We start from the raw sequence: 12,044 nt of genomic DNA on the forward strand, positions 1-12,044 counted from the left end.
TATAGATTAAGCAATAGATGATCTCAAAACAGGACCTCTAAATATATTGCTTGCCATTTCATAGAGTTAACCCATCTGGTCTTTCCATGAAGATCCGAAAGACCTAGAAAAGATCTAGAAGGTTGTCAAAGACCAGTTCAAGGAAAGAATTATCATCAGAATTAACAGTCTCCTACTCACGTCGTACAGATAGCAACTGCAAGGGTGAATTGACCAGTTTTTGAGAAGATCACACAGTAAATGTCATGAATATGACTTTCCAAGAGGAACTTCCAGAGATGCTCATTGAATTAGTGATCATCTCTACACCAGTTCAAGTCTTTAGTAAGAATCTTTCAGCATTTCCATATTATTTAAGGATGGATGCAAGTACCTTGACAGTAAGAAATTTGGAAAATTGGGTGAGATGGCCAGTGAGGCCTTTCTTGACATGAGACCAAAAACAGACATTTGCCAAACAAAGGCGGAAGTGGTACTGCAGTTGCTGGAGATTAGAATCAAGATTAGTGTGGTGCTGGAAAAGCACAGCAAGTCAGGCAGCATCTGAGGAGCAGGAAAATCGATGTTTCCAAACAAAGGTTGAACATTGTGAGAAGATTCTCACCAGCGAGTGACAAGCGATTTATTAACGCTGAATATCACTCAGTGTCACCCCATAATATTTCATCTTGTCTCATTAAATGTAATCTCTCATTCTACCACCTACCTGATGAAAAATAGATCCTGAGAATTCCTGACATGAAAGTCAGAATGGTTACCTAGCAACACCAACTTGCCTTCTGCTCCACCATCTTGACACCAGGTACCAACAGCTCAGAGCACACATCATGGGTACAGACAGCATGAACTCCACATCCGATTCACATCTGACATGCACCAATCTAACTGCATCATCATGGCATATCCCCACTGGTATACTTCTGCATTCCAAAGCTGCACTCAGTCAGGTCTTCTATAACGTGGTAGTTCCATTCCCACGGAATCCCATGTTATAAGAAAATCGTGTAATAACAGCACCATTCAAACTAATGGGACCGGAATCTCATTTATAACCACCACATGCTTTTAAACTTCACGCTTTAGAAATAGTGTCCCCAATTCATCAATCATGTTATAGTGAATTTGCATTAACAAAATGCACATTATTGCAGAACGGGCTGTCCTGGAGTGCGTTAGCACTCTGTTGCAACCCTGATGGAGGACAGCCATCCAGCTCATGTTTTGGACCAGGATGCATCTCAGAGCTGTACACTCATTCTCTGAGTACTCACTCACTTTACGCCTACTTTGATGCTCACAGCAACCTTGCATTTATCTTGCCTTTTGGTGCTTTGCCACCTCAGCTCCATCTTTACAACTCACAGTTCTGCTGCCTTGACTCGCCTTTTGGTGCAGACACTAAGCTAGAGCAGCTTGGCATGATTATGAGCAGGCATCAGTCATAGGAGGTGGATATGTTACTTGTATGGCACTGTGCCACATCAGTCTGATACTTACACCATGTGCCAGCCATGCATACATCAAACAAACGGCTGTGACTTAAAGTCTAAGGGGATTGGTTTTCAGTCAGGTCCAAGAGGACACCTTTCAGGCAGGGTATCCTGACACAGTAAGTCAAGAGCAGCCTCCAATCCAGTGGCTGGGCACAGTCAGTTGGCAGCTCAAGTTGATCAGGATCTGGGAGTCTGTTCCTCTACAGTCCTGTCAGGCAATTCCTGATAAAATCTTGCAAGAAGTATTGGCATTTAGGACACTTCATTCATAAAGAGACATGAAAATATTGCAATTGTGCTAGTTAAATGTGACAGCTTATCTTTTCAACATTAATTTAGATTAATCACATATCTCTCTGGGCCGTGGGCAGTGTTCCTGAAGATGAGAAACATGCATCCACCAATGAATTGAACTGGACCAACAACAAAGACAGTTGCCTTAGGCAATGAAACATTTCTTCCAAGGCTTTTCTGGGCACATGGGACCTGACAAGGCAACACAACATGGTTCTGCTTCCCTGTTATCAATAAACACAGAAAATGCTGGAAATCATCAGGTCTGGTACACCTTGTCTTGAATCTTGGGCAAGGCTAGTAGTATTATCACCAGACCGTTAATCCAGACACCCTGGGGCCCAAGGTTTGAATTGAAATTGAATTGAATTTTTAAAAAATCTGGAATTAAGAATCTAATAATGCCCATGAATCCATTGTTACTTGTCAGATAAACTCATCTGGTTCACTAATATCCGTTAGGGAAGGAAACTGCCGTCCTTACCTGGACTTGGCCTATGTGTGATTCCAAACCCACAGCAATGTGGTTAACTCTTAACCATCCTCTGGGCAATTGGAGATGGGCAATAAATGTAAGCCTAGCCAGTGTCATTCACATCCCATGAATGAATAACAAACCCTCTCATTCTCCTGAAGCCTCATTAGAATTCGAATGATTACTTCTGCTGTGCTTGTCATCATATTCCAAAACTGAAGTCAGGAAACGGCCTCCCCACTCAGTCATTTAGGTGACAGTTTTACCACTAAATGAATATTCATAACCTCATTTTAATTAGGAACATAGAAATTGCTCAACAGAAAGAAAGGTCTATTATTCTGCTCCCACCCTGGTAATTACATAATACAATGATAATGGAGCTGTTGCCTAGTCATAGCAATCAATCTCGAATAGATTGCCAACAAAAGACCCCAACAAGTCAGGAAAAAAATTTATAATTTTCATCCCTGGGTTTACACTTAAAAAAAGCGTAGGGACAAGACTAAGCTATTCATCCCCTTGAACTTGCTTTCCCATTCAAGTAGATCATGGCTAATCCACACCTTATTTTCTTAGACCCAAACTGAATGGCCCCACATTTGCTGAAATTTAGCTCCCTTTCCCATTGTTTCTCACACTCGCTCATACTGCCTAAATCTCTTTGGAAACCTCCTGCTCCATTTGCAATGCTTAATGTCCGACCTAACTTACAATTACCTACAAACTGGAATGCATCACCCTCCGTTCAAGCCATTAATGAATGTGATTAAAATCTAAAGCCCCCGAACAGAACCCAGGGAATACCATTTGTCATACACTGCCAATCAGAATACCTAACACTATCCCCACTCTCTACCTTATCTCCAAATTAATTCAAAAGAATACCTCCGTTTCTGTATGTGTTGTTCATATGGACATTCAGAATACATGCTGCTGCAGGTAATCCCTTACTGATCACAAAAATTCAACTAGATTAGTCAGATCTGATCTCTCTTTAAAATAAGTCATGTTGGGATTCCGTCTAGCTCACATTTGTCAAACAGAAACAGTGATTGAACCTTCAAAAATTAGATCTTATCTTTCAGGTAAACTCTTTCAAGTGACCAGTGCATTAAGTAATCTGTAAGTTTTCCCTCTTTATTCATAAGAGTGGAAATTAGAGTGGGATATAACTTCTCAGAAACCTCAAATCAATGGCTCCGAATCCAGGGAGACATTATCCATGATTCTGCTCGCATTAAGTTCAGCATAGATTACATTCCCTACAGTGTGGAAACAGGCCCTTTGGCCCAACCGACCCTCTAAAGAGTAACCCACCCAAGCCCATTTACTAATGCACCGAACACTATGGGCAAATTACTGTGGCCAATTCACCTGACCTGCACAGACACGGGGAGAATGTGCAAACTCCACACAGACAGTCACCCGACACTAGAATTGAACCCAAGTCCCTGGTGCTGTGAGGCAGCAGTGCTAACCACTGAGCCACCACACTGCCCCATAGTTGAGAGCTGCTACATCCTCACAACACATCCACAAGCAGCTAACTTCCAGCAGGGTTATTCAATGTAGTCAGACACAGAAATAGAAACCCTCAACTTGCCCAGGAATTCAGAGCTCAGTTTAGTGATCTCTTCCCAGGCAACTGCATCTCGTTCAACAATACCAATGTTGAAATCTTCTACCTCAATGTCTCAGTGCAACATTTATAGGAGCTTCAGGAGATGGGGCAGAGTTTACTCCCTCAAGCCTATCTTTTCATTGAATGTGATTATAGCCTGTTTTAATGCAAGCAAATCTCACAGGGCTCTTTGATCAGAGATTTTTTTCACTTGATGGAGAATGGCACACATTTTCATTGAAAGGTTTTTGTAAGCAGTGACTCAAAAGAAAGGCAAGTGAATATTTTCTTGATTTCCTTCTGTGTAAAAGGTAATGAATGGATTATATACAGTTTAGGACAAATGCATTCATCTCCCTTAAGTATTAATCCCACATAATGAAACAAATCTTTTCGCACAATTCAGAAAATAGCACTTTAACTCGGCAATTAAGGTGTTAAGTGTACAGATGTTGAAAGAAAAGGCTTATAATATATTATATCTTGAGAAAAGGTTAAGCCAATTTGCAACTTCCATCTTTGCCAAACACTCCTGCAATTGTTTCCAAGTATTAGAAATAGTGAACATGTTTAAACCTGGATTTTCATTAAGGTCTTCTCCTCAAACTTGGATAATAGTCCAGTCCTTCTGAAATTGGTCTCTGTCTACAAAAGTAACTGATTCCATGTGATTTGAGTTGTGAGAAATCTAACCAGACTAACAGCTAGTTTAACATCTGAATATGTTAAAAATATAAAGACATGTTTCAAACCACACTTTCCCATCTTTCTCCACTCAGGGGTAAACCTTCCATACTTAGGACATCGATCTCATTAGCGAGAGAGAGGCACACACACAACTGGTGATGGCTTAACCTGGGGATTACAGGTGAGGAGAGATCAAGAAGCACAATTTTTCATGGTAACCTCAGCTAGTGTCAGAATTGAACCCATCCTGCTGGTAATACCCTGGATTAGCAATCAAGCTAACTGAGCTAACCAATGCCCTCCCTTCACTCAAAGATATGTGTGTCCAGCTGTATTACTGACTCTTCTTGACAAAGATATTTGTCCACTTGATTTGGGCATTATTACTCGCCCTCACTAAGCCTAAACATCAGGTTAGGTCAAGCCCTGGATAGAAACAAAAAGGCAGGCATTATAAACACAGAAAATTCACTTGTGTAGGAAAAGCATAATTATTTTCTTTAAAACGTTTGGATTTCTATGTTATTTTTCAAACCTTAAAAAGCTCAGACAAAGATGGTAACAAAAAAGATTTTCATAAAATATCAGTTTGGTTTGCTTTCATTTAATAGTCATCAAAAGAATAAGGAGAAATGGGGATTATGTTGGAAAATGGAATTGAGGTAGAAGGTTCGCTATGATCTTTTTCAAAAGGAGAGCAAGCTCAAGGGACTGTATGGTCTACTGCTGCCTCTATTTCTTATGCTCTATTTCTGGCTGCTCATTTTTGACTCGTCTGTTTTGTTTTGGAATTCCCAAATTGATCGTTCTCATTCCCTCTTACTATTTGTTTGATTGCCATGTTTCTCATCTATTTGCTAGCATTTTTCTTTTGTACTTTGAAGAGAAAATTTGAGCAATCACGTTTGATGCATACTCCAATCCTTGCCCTTAAAATACAATGTCTGGTTTGTAACACGGAGAGGAGATAGGTTGAAGTGACAAAGTACAAACCACTAGATTCATTTTAGATTTTGTGTATAGATATGAGATAATCAATCAAAGTTGTCTCTGGTGGAGAGCTCTGTCTTACTGAGGAGCAGGAAAATCGACGTTTCGGGCCCTTTGCCCAAAACATTGATTTTCCTGCTTCTCGGATGCTGCCTGACCTGCTGTGCTTTTCCAGCACCACTCTAATCTAGACTATGGTTTCCAGTATCTGCAATCCTCACTTTTGCCTAGCTCTGTCTTACTGAGTAGCTCCCTCTATGCAATGTGACATTCTAGTCTCGGAAACCTACATCTTCTGCAATAATTGCAGAACTGTAGGGAATTCCAATGAGGAAACAGTTGCGATATGCAATGAGGTGACAAGCTATCTTATTATCATCCAAGTTTTAGTGCCATTAATATTTTAAGTGGAGCTTGTGAATGTTAAGTTCCAGATGTGACTTTGATTCACCCATTAATTTGGAGAGACAATGGTTTATTTGTGCTCGAGCAGTTTTTAAATGTACTCTTGTTAGGAATTGTGTGCAACATTATCATGGAAGCGATGATCCCTTTCAGCGCCAAGTGATGAAATTTGTGGCCAAGCATTTTATTATATATTGAATCACATTATGAAAGCTACTATATTGTAAGAAATATTACACAAACACATTCTAATGTTAACAATTTAAATTCTGTATCTCCCCTATCCAGCAACATTTCCTCCATTACAAATTACTATGGCCACATTTGGGATATAAAGACAGTAAAATCCATCATGCTGTGCCAGTCAGTAAGGATCTTGCAGAGCTACCATTGGCAAGGGAATGTCACAATTCAACAACTTCATACCGGGTCTGTTCCATCTGAAGTAACTTTTCCAGGGTACCTTTCACAACCACAAGATGCCCTAAGACACTTTGCATTCAATCATAGAATAGAATCAATCATAGTATACCTACAGTGCTGAAAGAGGCCATTCAGCCCATAGAGTCTGCACTGACCCTCTGAAGAGCATCACACTCAGAGCCAACCCCCTACCGTCTCCCCATGAGCCCACATTTACCATGGTTAATCCACCTAGCCTGCACACCCCTGAACATGATGGGCAATTTTAACTTAGCTAATCTCCACATCTTTGGACTGTGAAGAGAAACTGGAGTAACTAGAGGAAACCCGTACAGAACACAGGGAGAACATGCAAACTCAACACAGATAGTCACCCGAGGGTGAAATCAAACCCAGGTCCCTGGCATTGTGCAGCAGCAGTGCTAACCACTGAACCACCTGGAGAAACCCCAGGCATCCTCAATGTGCAAAGTGGCAGACCCACTGTCCTGTGGCCATAATGGGATCATCATATTCACGCTGACTGAGTCACAGCTGCACAAAATTGCTCTTACTGTAAGAGCGACTTAGACCAAGGCTGTAGTAAGGTTTTTCTCAAAGACTACTTACACCTGACACTGACCTGTTGCAAAACATTAAAATATAACAAAGGACTGCTGATGCTGGAAATCTGAAACAAAAAAAGAATGTGCACATGAAACTCTGTGGCCTGTCAGAATCTGTAGACAGAGAAACAGAGATAACATTGCAAATCCAGTGACCTACTGGTCACTGGGCTGAAACGTTAACTCGCTCTCTCTCTATATATATATATACAGATGCTGCAAGACCTACTAATTTTCCCAACAATAAATGGCATTTCTCTCCCAAACTCTCTGACTGTTACTTCCACCCAGCCCCATGCCTATGTCATTTATCCACAGTGTCATTCACACAACCGTTAACCCATACCTCTACATTACCAGCATCAAAGTAAAATCAGGGCATGCAATTAAGTTTGGCTCAGTGATGGGCTCAGATTGTTATTCATAGGAACACAAGTAAGTCATTCAACCCACTGAGTCACAGTCATCGAGCTATACAGCACAGAAACAGACCCTTCAATCCAAACCATTTGCACTGACCAGACATCCCAATCTGACCCAGACCCATTTGCCAGCATTCAGTCCATATCCCTCATATCCCTCCTTATTCATATACCCACCCAGATGCTTTTTAAATGTTGTCATTGTACAGTCTCTACCATTTCCTCTGGCAGCTCATTCCATTTATCCACCACCCTCTGTATCCTTCCACCTTTCAGGTACCTGAATAGATCTTCATGTTCATTCACCCCACATCTTCATCCAAAAAAAAATCTACTGATCTCAGGAAAATTTCAATTGACCCAACATCAGAGCCTTTTGGAAGAAAGCTCAAGATTTCCCTGCATTTTATGTGAAAAGTTGCTTAAACACATCTAGATTAGCATTCCAATGCAGCACAGAGGAAATGCTGCATTGTCGGAGGTATTGGTCTTAGAAATGGACATCAAGATGGGACCCTGTCTGTCTTTTCACGGGATGTAAAAGAGTCTCTCTAAAACTGTCTGGATAACTCAGTTCCAGCACTGTTTTGGAAGCTACACTCAAGTGCTCGGTCACACTGAGTTGGCTAGTTTTATGGTTGTTTTAATCAACCTATTCAGATAGGTTGCAGACACTCCTTCAGAGTAGGTGAACCCAGACTTTCTGACCCTGAGGTAGGAATACCACCACTGCATCACAATTCCACCTTACCACCTCATTCCTCACAGGGAGTAATTATTTGCACTGCATCGCCTTCCCTGTCGATCGCAGGGAAAGTGCACTGTGTTGCAATGAAGCAGCATTTACAACACACCAAATCTAACCTTTCCAATTTATCAGTTTCTGGTTCTGACTGTACAAGAATTGAACATCTTCCATGAAGGAGATAAGATTCTTCTATGCTAAGGTCTAGCAATTTGCTGTGAATTGCACATTGGCACAAATGGTGCATTGTCTCTGTTTTGTTGTACTCTTGAATTTGCACTCAGTCTAAACCAACCTAATGAACATACCATTAACAGATATTTTGGCTTCTTCAGGTTAGTTAAATCCCAATTAATGCCAAGCCATGCAAGTTCACTTCTGTGGTCTTTCCAGCCCACAGATTGTTAATAAGTCATTGTGTAGGAGTGGTACTAAAATAGAAAGCTGCTCTGGAAGTGATCCAGGCTCAAACAAAGCAGCAGGTACTGAAAGTCAGCAGCTGCACAGAAGCAGGACATCATCACGTCTCACTTTGCTGGCAAGCCTGGTGACAGCTGAGGAATGGGGAGGGAAGTCTGAGACATGACAGGAAGGACATTGCTGCATGCTGCATCCCATCAGTATGTTGACTGCTACCAACAAAGCTCCCTCACCTCAGCAAGGAGGTTCTGCACCTTACCCAGAAGCAGTGCCCAACTGTACTGCCTTTTGCAACCAAGGAGGACTGAGTTGACACCAATAGCACAATTAACTACTACAGTTTTTTCCATGCACTATGACAGACTTGGCATGGAGCCAGTTTGCAATTCCCTGTTGGACTGGCCAAATTATGGATATGCCAACAGTCTGGGAGATTTATTCAATCAACATTCGGAAGGAGTAGCAGCGGCAATTGACTTTCCCCCACTAAAAATTGGCATTCTCTTGTTTTAAAATTGCATTCATAGAATGTTGAACAGTGCAGCACAGGGGTAGGCCCTTCAGCCCACCATCTCTGTGCTGACATGACACCATTCGAAACTAACCCCATCAGCCCGCACATGGTCTGCATCCTTCTATTCCCTGCCAGTTCATGAGTCTGTCTAAATAGCTCTAAAACTTGACTAACTTATCTGCTTCTGTTGCCTCTTCTGGCAACACATTCCAGGCACCCACCGCCCTCCGAGTTAAAAACTTGCCTCAGCCATTTCCTTTAAAACCTTTTCCCTCTTATCTTAAATCTATTGCCCCTAGTATTTGACATTTCCACCCTGGCAAAAAGGCTATCCACCCTATCCATGCCTCTCATAATTTTGTACACTTCTATCAGGTCATCTCTCAGCTTCTGATGCTCTATGTGAAAACAAATCAAGTCTATCCAACTTCTCTTTGTAGCTTACACACTCCAATCCAGTCAATATCCTGGTAAACCTCTTTTGCATCCTCTCGAAAGCTCACATCCTTCCTGTAGTATGGGGCAGCACGGTGGCTCAGTGTTTAGCACTGCTGTCTCACAGCGCCAGGGACCTGGGTTCAATTCCAGCCTCAGGTGACTGTTTGTGTAGAGTTTGCACGTTCTCCCAGTGTCTGGGTGCTCCGGTTTTCTCCCACAATCTAAAGATGTGCAGGTTATGTGAATTAGCCATGCTAAATTGCCCAAGGTGTTCAGGGATGTGCATCAGTCAGGGGTAAATGTGGGGAATGGTGTGGGTGGGTTACTCTTCAGAGGGTTAGGCCAAAGGGCCTGTTTCCACACTGTAGGGATTCTAAGACTTGTAAGATAATCCAGCATGAAGCAAAGCTATTCAGTTGACAGTCCCTGTGGTATCTCTTTGAAAGGAATTATTTCTACTTACCTGTATTTTGCCCTTCAGTTTTCACCTTCTCAAATACACATCCAGTTCCTTTTGTTGGGTTTGCATTGAACCTGCTTCGGCCAATGGTTTTGATCTTGTGGGAAATTAACAAACCTGATTAGACCATTTCTTACTGCATAGCACACAAGCTTATGGAAGGCTCTAAGGTTTTTGGTCCTGAAACGTGCCTCTACCTCAGATTAAGAGAAAGTATCTCAACAATTGAGCAACAGCTGTTCACCACCAACCGAATGCAGTCCCTGAAGCCAAACAAGACCTATTATTGCAGTGAGTAATGTTGTATAAGAATTTCAGTGCCAGTGTAATGCCAGATAAATAGGCCCTACCATCTGAAAGATTGGTGGATTATATCAAACAGCACGCCCAAAAAACAAGCAAGGTACTGACATTATCCAACCTGCCTGTGCTTGCACAACTGGCAACACAGTGTCCAACGCCAGATGTGTTTCTGCAATTGGACAGCAGTTAATGAATAATCTTGAAATATGCTGATAAACAATCTTCAGCTGGGCTCCATGTATGATACACTTGCATACACTAGAAGCAATATTCACTAATAACAGAGCTGGCTTCTTTGCAGACGAATAAAAGGTCTACACACACTGCATCTGATTCAATTCAGCAAAAGAGATGATAGCTATTCACTGGTTCATCTGGCAGCACAAAGTACTCATTGATCAGAGTCAATTTGCTGAGTTTAAGATGGAAACAAAGCCTGGCTGTTAACTGTCAATCAGCTTGATCAGTGCATTTTCCATGGCAAGACCTCTACCAGTCAACATTCACATGCCAACCAACCAGCACTCTCCTCTCACACAGTATAAATGTTGGTTTGCTCCTTGAATTGGTATTCATGTAGAATGTCCTGATATGTGCAAGATGAAAAGCTTTGGCAAAATGTGTCTTCTTTCAGAAATATTTCAGTTCTGTCCCACCAAATCACAATTTAAATACTTAGCTTCCTGATAAACCATATCTGTAAACAGCTTTCTATTCAAATATTCCATTCTTGTTTAATCAATTCTTCTATCTAATTGGTACTGTAAAGATGACATTGTTTGACTTCACTTGTTTTTTTTATTGTGAATTGAAGTGGGAAAACTAATATTTTAAAAACCAAAGATTGTGGAAGGAATTGCTGCACTTATAAAAACAATTTCTTAGAATTCAATGTGCATTTTGTTCCCAGTTGTTGTTTTGCGCACAGTGGTGGGGGGAGGGTGAGATAAGTTGACACTGGAGTGTGTCTGCCAACACTGATTTGACCGGCAACAAGTTGCTGATTGGTTTTGTGCAAATGTAACCAGTTGAGAAAGTCATAAGCTTGACAATAGTTCTCTGGTTGTCTCCTGGACAGAGGAACAGCTTGGGGGATTGCAATAGATGGAGAGAAACCTTCAGACTGATGGAAAAACGGGCCAGTGTTTCTATCTCTCTGCTGTAAAATATCTAAGGCATGAAGAAAGCCAGGTATTTCCCCCCAATAATTGTTGCAAGCTGGTGCCTTTAACTAGCAACTAAAAGATTCTGTAATTAGTGTACAAATCACCTGAACAAAGAAGAATAAAAAGTCTTTAGAAGCAAAATGAGCAGCTCATCAAACCCTGTGAACTGGTGCTATTAGACTGTGTTTCCCCAGTTGTTATTTCCCTCCACCCATAATACCAATGTCCTTTTATGTTTGTCTTTTTTGTGTATGTAGGGTTTAAAAGGGATTTAGACGGGTAGAATTGTATGTTGAATGATTATTGTGGCTAAGATGTATTTATTTTTATTAAGCAATAGTTCTTGTTCAGCACAAAAACCTGATCAGTGTTTTCTATTAACCTGATTAATTAATCTATTAATTATATTCAGCTGTCAGACAGGAAAATGAGGGACTTTGTGTAGTCTGATTAAATCATTGACTTTTGCAGTAATACTGGGAGTAGTGAGATTTGAGAATCAGTAGACTTTCCCAAGTGGGTCAAAGCATTAAATAGAAAAGAACATAACAGTTCTCAACAATAGTCCAGAATAATCATC

The sequence above is a fragment of the Chiloscyllium plagiosum genome, chromosome 32, assembly GCF_004010195.1.
Source record: "Chiloscyllium plagiosum isolate BGI_BamShark_2017 chromosome 32, ASM401019v2, whole genome shotgun sequence".
Lineage (NCBI taxonomy): Eukaryota > Metazoa > Chordata > Chondrichthyes > Orectolobiformes > Hemiscylliidae > Chiloscyllium > Chiloscyllium plagiosum.